This window comes from Panulirus ornatus, chromosome 22 (assembly GCF_036320965.1).
Source record: "Panulirus ornatus isolate Po-2019 chromosome 22, ASM3632096v1, whole genome shotgun sequence".
NCBI classification, from domain to species: Eukaryota; Metazoa; Arthropoda; class Malacostraca; order Decapoda; family Palinuridae; genus Panulirus; species Panulirus ornatus.
In genome coordinates, this window is record NC_092245.1 from 23471654 (window position 1) to 23482285 (window position 10632).

The 10632-nt window shown below is 44.3% G+C and overlaps 1 long non-coding RNA gene across 1 annotated transcript in view; it reads right to left on the reverse strand.

Moving 5' to 3' along the window:
* LOC139756487 (uncharacterized) overlaps positions 1 to 7929 on the reverse strand; it is a 520136-nt gene extending 512207 nt beyond the window's left edge. Inside the window, exon 1 of the long non-coding RNA XR_011714360.1 lies at positions 7565 to 7929. This is a non-coding gene — a long non-coding RNA (uncharacterized lncRNA). The remainder of the gene's footprint in view (positions 1 to 7564) is intronic.
* Positions 7930 to 10632: the final 2703 nt, after the last annotated feature.

Below are 10632 nucleotides of genomic sequence, written 5' to 3' on the forward strand. Positions count from 1 at the left end.
GCATCATACGTGCCTATGGTGACACACAAATGAAGTTCACTTCCCACATCAAAAATATAATCACAAAAGCAACGAACAAACGATATTGCTACAGGATTTAAACAAGAAAAAAAAGCATCTCTTAGTATCTATAACAAAAAAATTTCATCCGCTTTATCTCCAATACACCTCACCTGCCTGGTCATTCGCCGTCAGAGAATACAAAGCTGTAAACGTATGAAACAGAGCACTCAAAACAATCAGTGTCTGCTTAGCAACTACACAAACCCTCACGACCAACACAACAAAGATCATCTCAATAGAATTCCACCTTAATATGCTCGGCACTCAATGCACAGCAAGAGCACAAGACACTTCAAATCTAAACGTTTCCATAACTAACCCCGGGCCCATAAGCAGTAGTGAAAAACATACCCTGGCCTCTCACTTCAGCAACATTTAGCTCCCCTTACCCTCAATAAAAATAACATTAACATGATATGTGCAATGATATGACCTGACAAGCACTAAACAACCTCCATCCCAACTTAAGCACCAACCCACCAGAAATTCTCCTATCTGAAAACACACTCCCCGAATATTTAAGAGTTACTCCCTCTATCCCGTCTACATTCAAGATATCACCCACTCCTACACATTAAGAACAGTGATGCAGTATATCCCACGACCCTGCATGCCCGTCATGTAACTATGACAGTCAAGACATTTACTGCTCAGTTAAACAGAACTCTCACCACATAGATCCACAAAAGACATCACAACAATATACGACCTCCGATCACGCCAGGTGGACGTGGCCAGCTTTCCAAGGGGAGTGGTTGAGGAATGGGAGGTATTTAGGGAAACAGTGCCGGCATGTGCAAGAGATGATGCATGTGGCATGCGAGAGATGGAAGTGGGCAAAGAGAAAGCGGCAGGAGATCAACAGAAAGGTGTAGTGGGTGAAAAACAGGGTAAATGAGAGTTGGGAGTGAACGAGCATCAGCAAACTTTAGGGAGAATAAGAAGGCATTTTGGAAGAACGTAAATAACGTGCGAGAAACAACATAACAAATGGGAACAGCGGTGAGGAGAGCAAAAGAGGAAGTAATAACAGGCAGTGATGAAATGAGGAGGAGATGGAGTGAATATTTTGAAGGACTTTTCAATGTGATTGATGATAGAGTGGCAAATGTAGGGTGTTTGGATTGAGGTGGTATACGAAGTGAGAGTCATGAAGAGTGGTTTGGTGAACGGACAAGAGATGGTGGAAGCCTTGCGCAAGATGAAATGCGGCAAGACGGTTGGAGTGGATGGTATGTTGCTCATTCTATTAAGAAATGAGGTGACTGTGTTGTTGATTGTTGGTAGGGATATTCAATGTATTATGTATGGACGATGATGAGGTGCCTGAGGATTGGGGTAATGCCTGTATAGTGCCACCGTATAAAGGCAAGGGGATAATAGTAAGTGATCAAACTACAGAGGTATAAGTTTGTCGAGTATACTTGATAAGTTGCACAGAAGGGTATTGATTGAGAGGGTAAAGGTATGTACAGAGCATCAGATTGAGGAGGAGCAGTGTGGTTTCAGAAGTGGTGGAGGATGTGTGAATAAGATGTTTGCTTTAATGAATGTACGTAAGAAATACTTGGAAAAACAGATGGTTTTGTGTATTGCATTTATGGACCTGGAGAAAGCATATGATAGGGTTGATCGAGATGCTTTGTGGAAAGTAAGCTGCGAGAAGCAATGAAAAGTTTTTCTCAAGGATGTAAGGCTTGTGCACGAGTCGGAAGAGAGAAGAGTAAATGGTTCCATGTGAAGACTGGTCTGCGGCAAGGGTGTGTGATATCACCATGGTTGTTCGGTTTGTTGATGGACGAGGTCGTGGAGGTAAATGCGAGAGTCTTGGAGAGAGCGGCGAGTATGCAGTCTGTTGGGGATGACAGGGCCTGGGAAATGACTCAATTGTTGTTCGCCGATGATACAGCACTGGTGGCACATTCGACTGAGAAACTGCAGAAGTTAGTGACTGAGTTTGGAAAAGGCTGTGAAAGGAGGAAGTTGAGAGTGAGTGTGAATGAGAGCAAGGTTATCTGGTTCAGAAGGTTTGAGGGACAAGCTAGTTGGGACGTAAGTTTGAATGATAGAGACGTGGAGGAAGTGAAAAGTCATAGATATCTGATAGTGGAAATGGCAGCGAATGGACTCATGGAAGAAGAAAAGAGTCACAGGATGGGGGATGGCATTGGGAGCACTGAAGATCTTCAATGTGTGGGAAAAAAAAAGAACGTTATCTGGGAGGGCAAAAAGAGGTATGGCTGAAGGAATAATAGTCTAAGCGAAATCATATAGATGTGAGGCATTGCATATAGATAAGTTTGTGCGGAGGAGGGTGGATGAGCTGGAAATGAAATGTCTGAGGACAATATGTGGTGTGAGGTGGTTTGATCCGGTAAGTAATGTACCGGTAAGAGAGAGCGTGGTAATTAAAATAGTGTGCTTGAGAGATCAGGAAAGAGTGTGATGAAATTATTTGGACATAAGGAGGGAATAAGTAAGGAAAAGTTGACAAAGAGGATACACGTGTCAAAAGTGGAGGGAACAAGAACGGGGAGACCAAATAGGAGACGGAAGGATGAAGTGAAAAAGATACTGAATGAGTGGGGCCTGGACGTGCAGTATGGTTAAAGGCGTGATGGGATAGAGTGAATTTGGAACGATGTGTTATACTGGGGTCGACGTGCTGTCAATGGACTAAACCAGGGCGTATGAAGGTTCGGAGTATATCATGGAAAGGTCTGCGGGGCCTGAATTTGTGGATAAGGAACCGTGGTTTCGGTGCATTACACATGGCAGCTAACGAATGAATGTGAGCGGATGTGGCCTTTCTCGCTAACACGAGAAACGTTGATCAATTATGAAAGACACAGTATATATATATATATATATATATATATATATATATATATAGAGAGAGAGAGAGAGAGAGAGAGAGAGAGAGAGAGAGAGAGAGAGAGAGAGAGAGAGAGAGACTGATACAAAGGTATGAATCAATACGTTCGTCCTGCAGTGAAAACCGGAACAAAAATTTCATAACTAAACTTCACAGAATTATGGAAATGGGCAGCTACGATCTAGCAAGTTGTGAGAAGAGCACTGGGTGGAACATCCATGTTAATCAACTGACCCTTAAAGCTGTAGTGTGGCTACCAACTACTTTCTATCCTCAACAAAAGCTATTTAGCGTTCAGCTAACTTATCTTCAGCTAAGGCTTACCTTAACCTGAGCTATGCTAAAGCCAAACATCATCTGATTCAAATGGTCACTAACAGCTTGTACAGCTCCAGATATGTCTACACAATGCTATTGCTAGTTAGAGATACGAACCGCCCGATCTGCGAATACTCGTTATAACATTATCTTTTACAATAACGAATCATCATAACGAATCTTTTACCAGCCGCTAACAAAATAGTCATAACTGAACTTACGTCAATCGCCAACAGAGTAATCATAACGAATGTTTTCTCAGCCGCCCAGGGAAAATAATCAGATGAATCATTTCACCAACCGTCAACAGACGAGTCATAACGAATCATTTCACCAGCCGCCAACAGACGAGTCATAACGAATCATTTCACCAGCCGTCAACAGACGAGTCATATAGAATCATTTCACCAGCCGCCAACTCTAAAGCTGTTCCGACAGAAGCTAACCGCTTAGCAGACAGGAGAGCCAATAGTGTGTTGCATACACTCAGAATCATCGCAAGTATCTGACCTACGCTATTGGATGACAGCGGCTCTGGGAATGTCATGGACGCGTTGCATGCGATATAAGTGACGTGCAAATTGTTTCCGTCTGCGCTCTTGAAGCCTCGTGTGCAGGCAACTTCCTACTTAAGAGATACTAACTAGAGAGGAAGTCATTCGCCAGCTATTGTACTCTCCTTGTATCTTCTTCGTCTCCAGTTTTGTGTCTCTGCTACTAGTTCGTCAGTTACTGTATCCTTTCTAATTCCCATTTATCACTTCACACATCAGAGTCTATTTGATCTCTATGATTTCCTCGTCTAATGCCTCACTGTGTCTGGGGTATCGTTCACAGAACGCCAATGTCAAAGTCCCTACGTTCCTTTACTTCAAAGTCCTTACGTTCCTTTATTTCAAAGTCCAAACGTTCCTTTACTTCAAAGTCCCTACGTCCCTTTATTTCAAAGTCCCTACGTCCCTTTACTTCAAAGGCCCTACGTTCCTTTACTTCAAAGTCCCTACGTTCCTTTATTTCAAAGTCCTAACGTTCCTTTACGTCAAAGTCCCTACGTCCCTTTATTTCAAAGTCCCTACGTTCCTTTACTTCAAAGTCCCTACGTCCCTTTATTTCAAAGTACCTACGTCCCTTTATTTCAAAGTCCCTACGTTCCTTTATTTCAAAGTCCCTACGTTCCTTCACTGGTTGTGCTCTATTGGTTGTGTCCCCTTTACAAGATCTTGCGTCCCTCTCGCGGCCTTGGAGGTGGCTGGATTCCCCCGCCCCCCCTCACTGCCCGCCGTGTCATCACTAACCCTACCATCTTGACCCGCTACCAGATTCCTGCCGCCACACAACCGTGAACTGCGACGCTTCTCCCCATCTCTCTCTCTCTCTCTCTCTCTCTCTCTCTCTCTCTCTCTGAAGCTCACAATTAAGGCCTCTGAATGTTGTCCTGTGATAAAATCGTTGCATTCCGCCACCATGACCCACATACTGAAAGGACATGAGAGAGCTTGTTTCCCGTGAACCAATTATACTGGATATCTTTTTTTTTTTCCTGCCTAAAGTGCAGTGGAAAAAGAAAGAATCACAGTCAAAAAAATCATTTCTATTATTTCGCTTAACACACACACACACACACACACACACACACACACACACACACACACAAGCCTGGTCCTCCTCACCAACAGCTACACAGAGAGGCTAGCCACAAAGAGTGCAGAAGAGGACATTAAAATGGCATGTCGAATCATCCTGGACCCATCTTACACCACCTACCAAGAGGCCATCATGTTGCTCAATCTGTCCACCATCTCCCATCAACATCGGCAGCTCACACGGCAGTTTGGCAGTACATTGTACTGACCCACCCCGTCACAGACGTCCTCCCCTCGTTGCCTCTCCACCAAATACCGCAATTCGTTATTGGCATCGACTCGTTGTTCCAGTCAGAGCTCGTGCAGACATGTACAAAAACAGTCCCGTACCTACCATTGTCAACTTCATAAACAAACTATGAACAAGTGCACAGCTATGCAAGTGAACAGCTCAGTTTCCTGTGAGGCTATTTGGTTTGTCAACTACTGTATTACTGTAATTATTCATCACTCGATGTTCAGTCAAACTCGTAATGTATAAAACATAACACTAACTCGGTAAACATCCCTATATGTCTGCCAACCTGGCTATCTAAATGTGCAAATCTCCAGCTCACCCTAATGTTAGACTCTTGCATGATTGGTTAACTAACAACTATCGTGGCCTCCCAGGTCTGTAATATCTGTAACACCTCAATTGTGTATTTTCAGGCAAATGGCGGCTTACCTCCAATCAGCCGTTGTTTATCCATTCTATTACACCAGCACCAACCCTCGATGGGGGAAGAAGTGTGTCATGGGCGCTAACGGGCCGCCTGCAAGTCAACATTACACATAGCCCTGAACTCTCTCTCTCTCTCTCTCTCTCTCTCTCTCTCTCTCTCTCTCTCTCTCTCTCTCTCTCTCTCAGAATGATACCTGGATTACGCCTGATTGAACCTGCCTCCGATGAATTTGATGGCGAAAGAGATGTACAAACCACGAAAAAAAACACTGAGGCTTATGCTGGAGAGGCGGTCGCCTCGGCGTAAACAACGGCCCATAGCCCCTGACCCGTAAGAAGTTGTGACCCACCCAGCTGACCACAGTTGTGACCCACCCAGCTGACCACAGGAGTTGTGACCCACCCAGCTGACCACAGTTGTGACCCACCCAGCTGACCACAGTTGTGACCCACCCAGCTGACCACAGTTGTGACCCACCCAGCTGACCACAGGAGTTGTCACCCACCCAGCTGACCACACACCCAGCTGACCACAGGAGTTGTCACCCACCCAGCTGACCACAGTTGTGACCCACCCAGCTGACCACAGTTGTCACCCACCCAGCTGACCACAGGAGTTGTGACCCACCCAGCTGACCACAGTTGTGACCCACCCAGCTGACCACAGGAGTTGTCACCCACCCAGCTGACCACAGGAGATGTCATCCACCCAGCTGACCACAGGAGATGTCATCCACCCAGCTGACCACAGGAGATGTCATCCACCCAGCTGACCACAGGGGTTGTGACCCACCCAGCTGACCACAGGAACACCATAAATTTCCTCGAGGGTCAGATGAGCGATCGCTAGACCGACGTCCGTCACCACAATCTCCTTGTACCAACCAGTGCTCGTACAGATACAAGAACTGTCCTATACCTAGTACTGCGAACGTCATAAACAATCCATGAAGAAATGCACAGATAAGCAGGCAAATAGCTTAGTTCCCCATAGTTATGCGTATGGCAACCAGCGTGAAAATATTCATCACTTACTGTTCACCATTAAACACATAATATATGTCGACCAACGTGATAATATTCATCACTTAATGTTCACCATTAAAAACATGTGTCGAAGCAGTATTATTGCAGTTTAATGTATATGTAACTTTACCATAATCAATGTTCACCATAACATATGTCGAAACATATGTAACTTTACCTTAATTAATGTTCACCATTGAGTACATATGTCAACACATTATTACTGCGGTTCAACAAATATGTAACTTTACCTCAATTAATGTTCACCGTTTAATACATAACGCATGTCAACACAACACAATACGCCTACAATTCAAACAGTATATAACTTTATATCACTTAATATTCATCATTAAATGCATAATGCATATCAACACAATACCACTGCAATTCTACCCTTATGTAACTTTACATCATGTTGTCGAATCACTATGTATGATGTATCATCCATAGAATTGGCTCTGTAAAACTTCCTGTACTAAGTAGATAAGACTTCAGTCAAGCGCTTGTCCAAAGCGTAAAAGCATTCACCCCGACCATGATCTTCAGCTCTTTTGTGATTAATGAACTAGATACTGCTCAACCGTCTGTTTTCAGCCGAATGGCTGCCTGAATTCAACAAATCGTTCTTTATGTATCTAATTATTTGTTTACACAATATATAAATTACTTCTGTCCCAGGAGTCCCTTCTACCCATATGAGGCTCCTGCAGCACTTATATATATATATATATATATATATATATATATATATATATATATATATATATATATATATATATATATATATATGAGTCAAAATTCATCGACTCATAAATCAAGTTATATTTTACTCATCTCCCAAACAGAGAAAACATCTTTGTCTTTCACTGTCACACGCAGGTTCTGCGGGAAGTAGAGATGATCATGTTCTTAGCACAAAGTCATCAGACTCAGCGCCAATATCAGTACCGTTTACAAGCTATACCCACATACCTGTTGCTGTCAGGTGTGACGTATTGCGGGGTACTGTTACTGTGTATTTACGAAGGTCGGGTCTTACGATCCTATGTAGTATTTAAACTGTTTAATAATTATCTTTTTATCACAGACATTTCAGCTGTTGTTAGACTCTTAAGTCTCACGCTCATTCAGCCAGCACCATCAAGTTTTGTAATTTTCAGTTAACTTTTCTTTACGTAAACGTTTACTTCGCTAAATTCGTTAGCGACTTTTTGGTTAGTGTAAATCCTTCGTCAGTGCTACTCCAAACGTGTTAAAGGGGAGGCCGTTGTGTACCCAGCCCAGCGAGCGGTGCTGCTGGGGGGAGGGAAACAGAGGGATGCACAGGTGTCCGTCCCTTCCCATCCACACCATAGTCAGAGCCACACTGGCCGGGTCCTCTGGCAGGAACCACACTGTGCATGTATGTGTGTGTGTTTGTGTGGGTGTGTGTGGCAACCCCGCACACGTGGACGTTTTCGTTCGTGTTGTCACTCGTTAAATTCCCGTTTTCTGTTGCATTACCCCTATCTCACTGTATGTGTAATTTGTTTACCTTCCTGCTTGCATTACGTGGTCTCTACCTCCAAAAGAACTCGTCATTCGCATGTCTTAGTCTCACTCTGTAGTCGCAACTGTGTACCGTCATGCTACTCCGTCGACGTAATAACATAACTTAGGCTTGAGAGCCTCGTTCAATTTACGAGAGGCTGGCCGGGCAAGAGATAAACCATATTTGAGTTTCAAGGACGCTGCATGGGAAGTGAAAGGTCGCCTCCTCCTAAAAATTCATGCAAATGACATTAGGTTTCCGTTACGAACGAGCTATACCCAAGGAATCATCTAACAAATATCAGAAACCTATAATTAAAGTCTGTCAATTCACGGGGAATCCTTCTGGCCAAGGTGGCGTGACTCACAGGAGGCCAGGCCGGTCGATGGACGGAGACTCAAACAAGAGACAGCCACCGGTGGCTTAGCGTGACGCTCACTTTACCCATCATGCACGCTGCTGGCGACGGACTCCATGACCCACTGGAACTTTACGGGACGATATATTTACACCAAAGTTCGTATCCACCTGCCATTGAGATACGCTACTTCCTTTTTTTCTTTCTGTTATTCTTAAAGATGTCAACAATCCTGGAAACGCTCATTATGCTAAAGACAGCCTGGCATTGGCAGACATATCATGGTTCTTAAGAGCCCTTTCAACCGAAAATTAATATCAGGGCGAGTCACTGTTCGTAGAAACTTGTATTCACTTCGTATTATTGCCTGATGAAGTTTCTGGAAATTGCCCGTTGTGTAGCGGGTCCCGTGCACTAAATCAAGTATATATAGTGTACGTGAGGATGTCGTGACACTGGGGGGTTACAGCGAAGACGGGGACGTAATGATCATCGCCTTTGGGCCTGAACTGCAACGTCCACTTCACACATATCGACTGTGTGGTAATGATGAGGGTGGAATGAATAAATCTTTTTTTTTCAGCGAGGGTCGTGAATATCTGGAGATGATGAGGATGTGATGAATACGTACGTGGTTTAGAAATGATGACGGTGTACTGAAGTAGGCGTTTGACCTGACCCTTACAAATGACCCAAGACAGGTACAAAGTCGGCTGTAGAAGAAAGTTTATATAAAGCTCTGGTGTGTACAGTACTTGAAAAAAAAAAAAACTTTTCGCAGTCCCACTGTGAGTGACCTTCGTTCTCCGACCCCCAGCCATCCAAACCATGAGTGTTAAGACTCATCACCAACCCAGTGCCTCCCTGTACTGTGGTAAGATTGAAGAAACACGCACACAAAAAAAAAAAATATGGGCTATTAAACGCTAGACTCCACATACCTGCAACGGGAAATTAGGAAAAACTGATTGACGGTAACCCAAAATTCGAGGCTATTCGTACCATCCCAACAGATTGAGGCCACAACTGGAGGCGTATTCGAAGTTAACAGCGTCACCCCTCCATAAACATGCCCATGATAGAAGAGGGTAGAGGAAGGGGTAACTTAATCACAACCTTTAATCTTCGAAAGGAAGGGGTAACTTAATCACAGCCCTTAATCTTCGAAAGATGTAGAGATAGAAGAATCGGAAGCCAGGATGTGAAAGTAGAGACAAGAAACACGTTAGCAACGACAGCAAACAAATCTGAAGAACTGCTCAACATTTAAAAAAAAATAAATCCCTAACGGTAACGTAAAAAATGGGTCAAGTTCTCACGCAGTGATAGCAAGTGGTTTGTTTCCTCAGATACCGTACACAGGTGTACACTGGCATACCGGTACCCTCATGGCTGCAACAAACAACAGGAATAGCAGAAACTGCGTATGGCCTCCACTTACTAGAAACCCCCAGCATGGCACTGTCGACCGCCACAGTACAACAACAGACTCCCATCGGTGCCAGCCCCAGCAGGATCACCACTACGACGAACATCTCTTTGGCTGGAAATGCTTCAGTCACCGTTGAATATTTGCAACACTCATCGTGAAATGTCTTAAGTGCCTCCAAGCTGTGATCCAGTCGATATCTAGCCAGCATGGGGGAAGAATAAAAAAGCCCTTCCCGTCCTATTGGCTTAATAAGGTCTTCATCCATCATATACAGCCCCAAAATGGTAAGACGTTGGATCTTCGATGTCTTCTAGCACCTCATCTGCCATGTACGGTCCCACAGTGGGAGGAGAGTGGATCCAGGATGTCTTCTGGCACCTCATCTACCATGTGCAGCCCACAGTGGGAGGAGAGTGGATCCAGGATGTTTGGTCCTCGCTCTTTCTGAGGAGGCCGATGGCCTCGTCAGTGAGCCTGGTGGCCACTTCGGGCTCATAAATCAGGATCTGGAATTGGCGGACCCCCAAGAGACACGGCGCTCATAACGAAGATAATAAATAATCTCCGAGTTGAAAGTAACAATCTCTTCCGTTTCCAGGAGGAAATGTATGAGGACCAACTATGGTAAAGGCAACATACAATGTTTAGTTATGTTCGAGTATACAGTCACGTGTGCATGAAGGTGTAATGAATGTGAGGAGTTCGTGACTATGGCATAT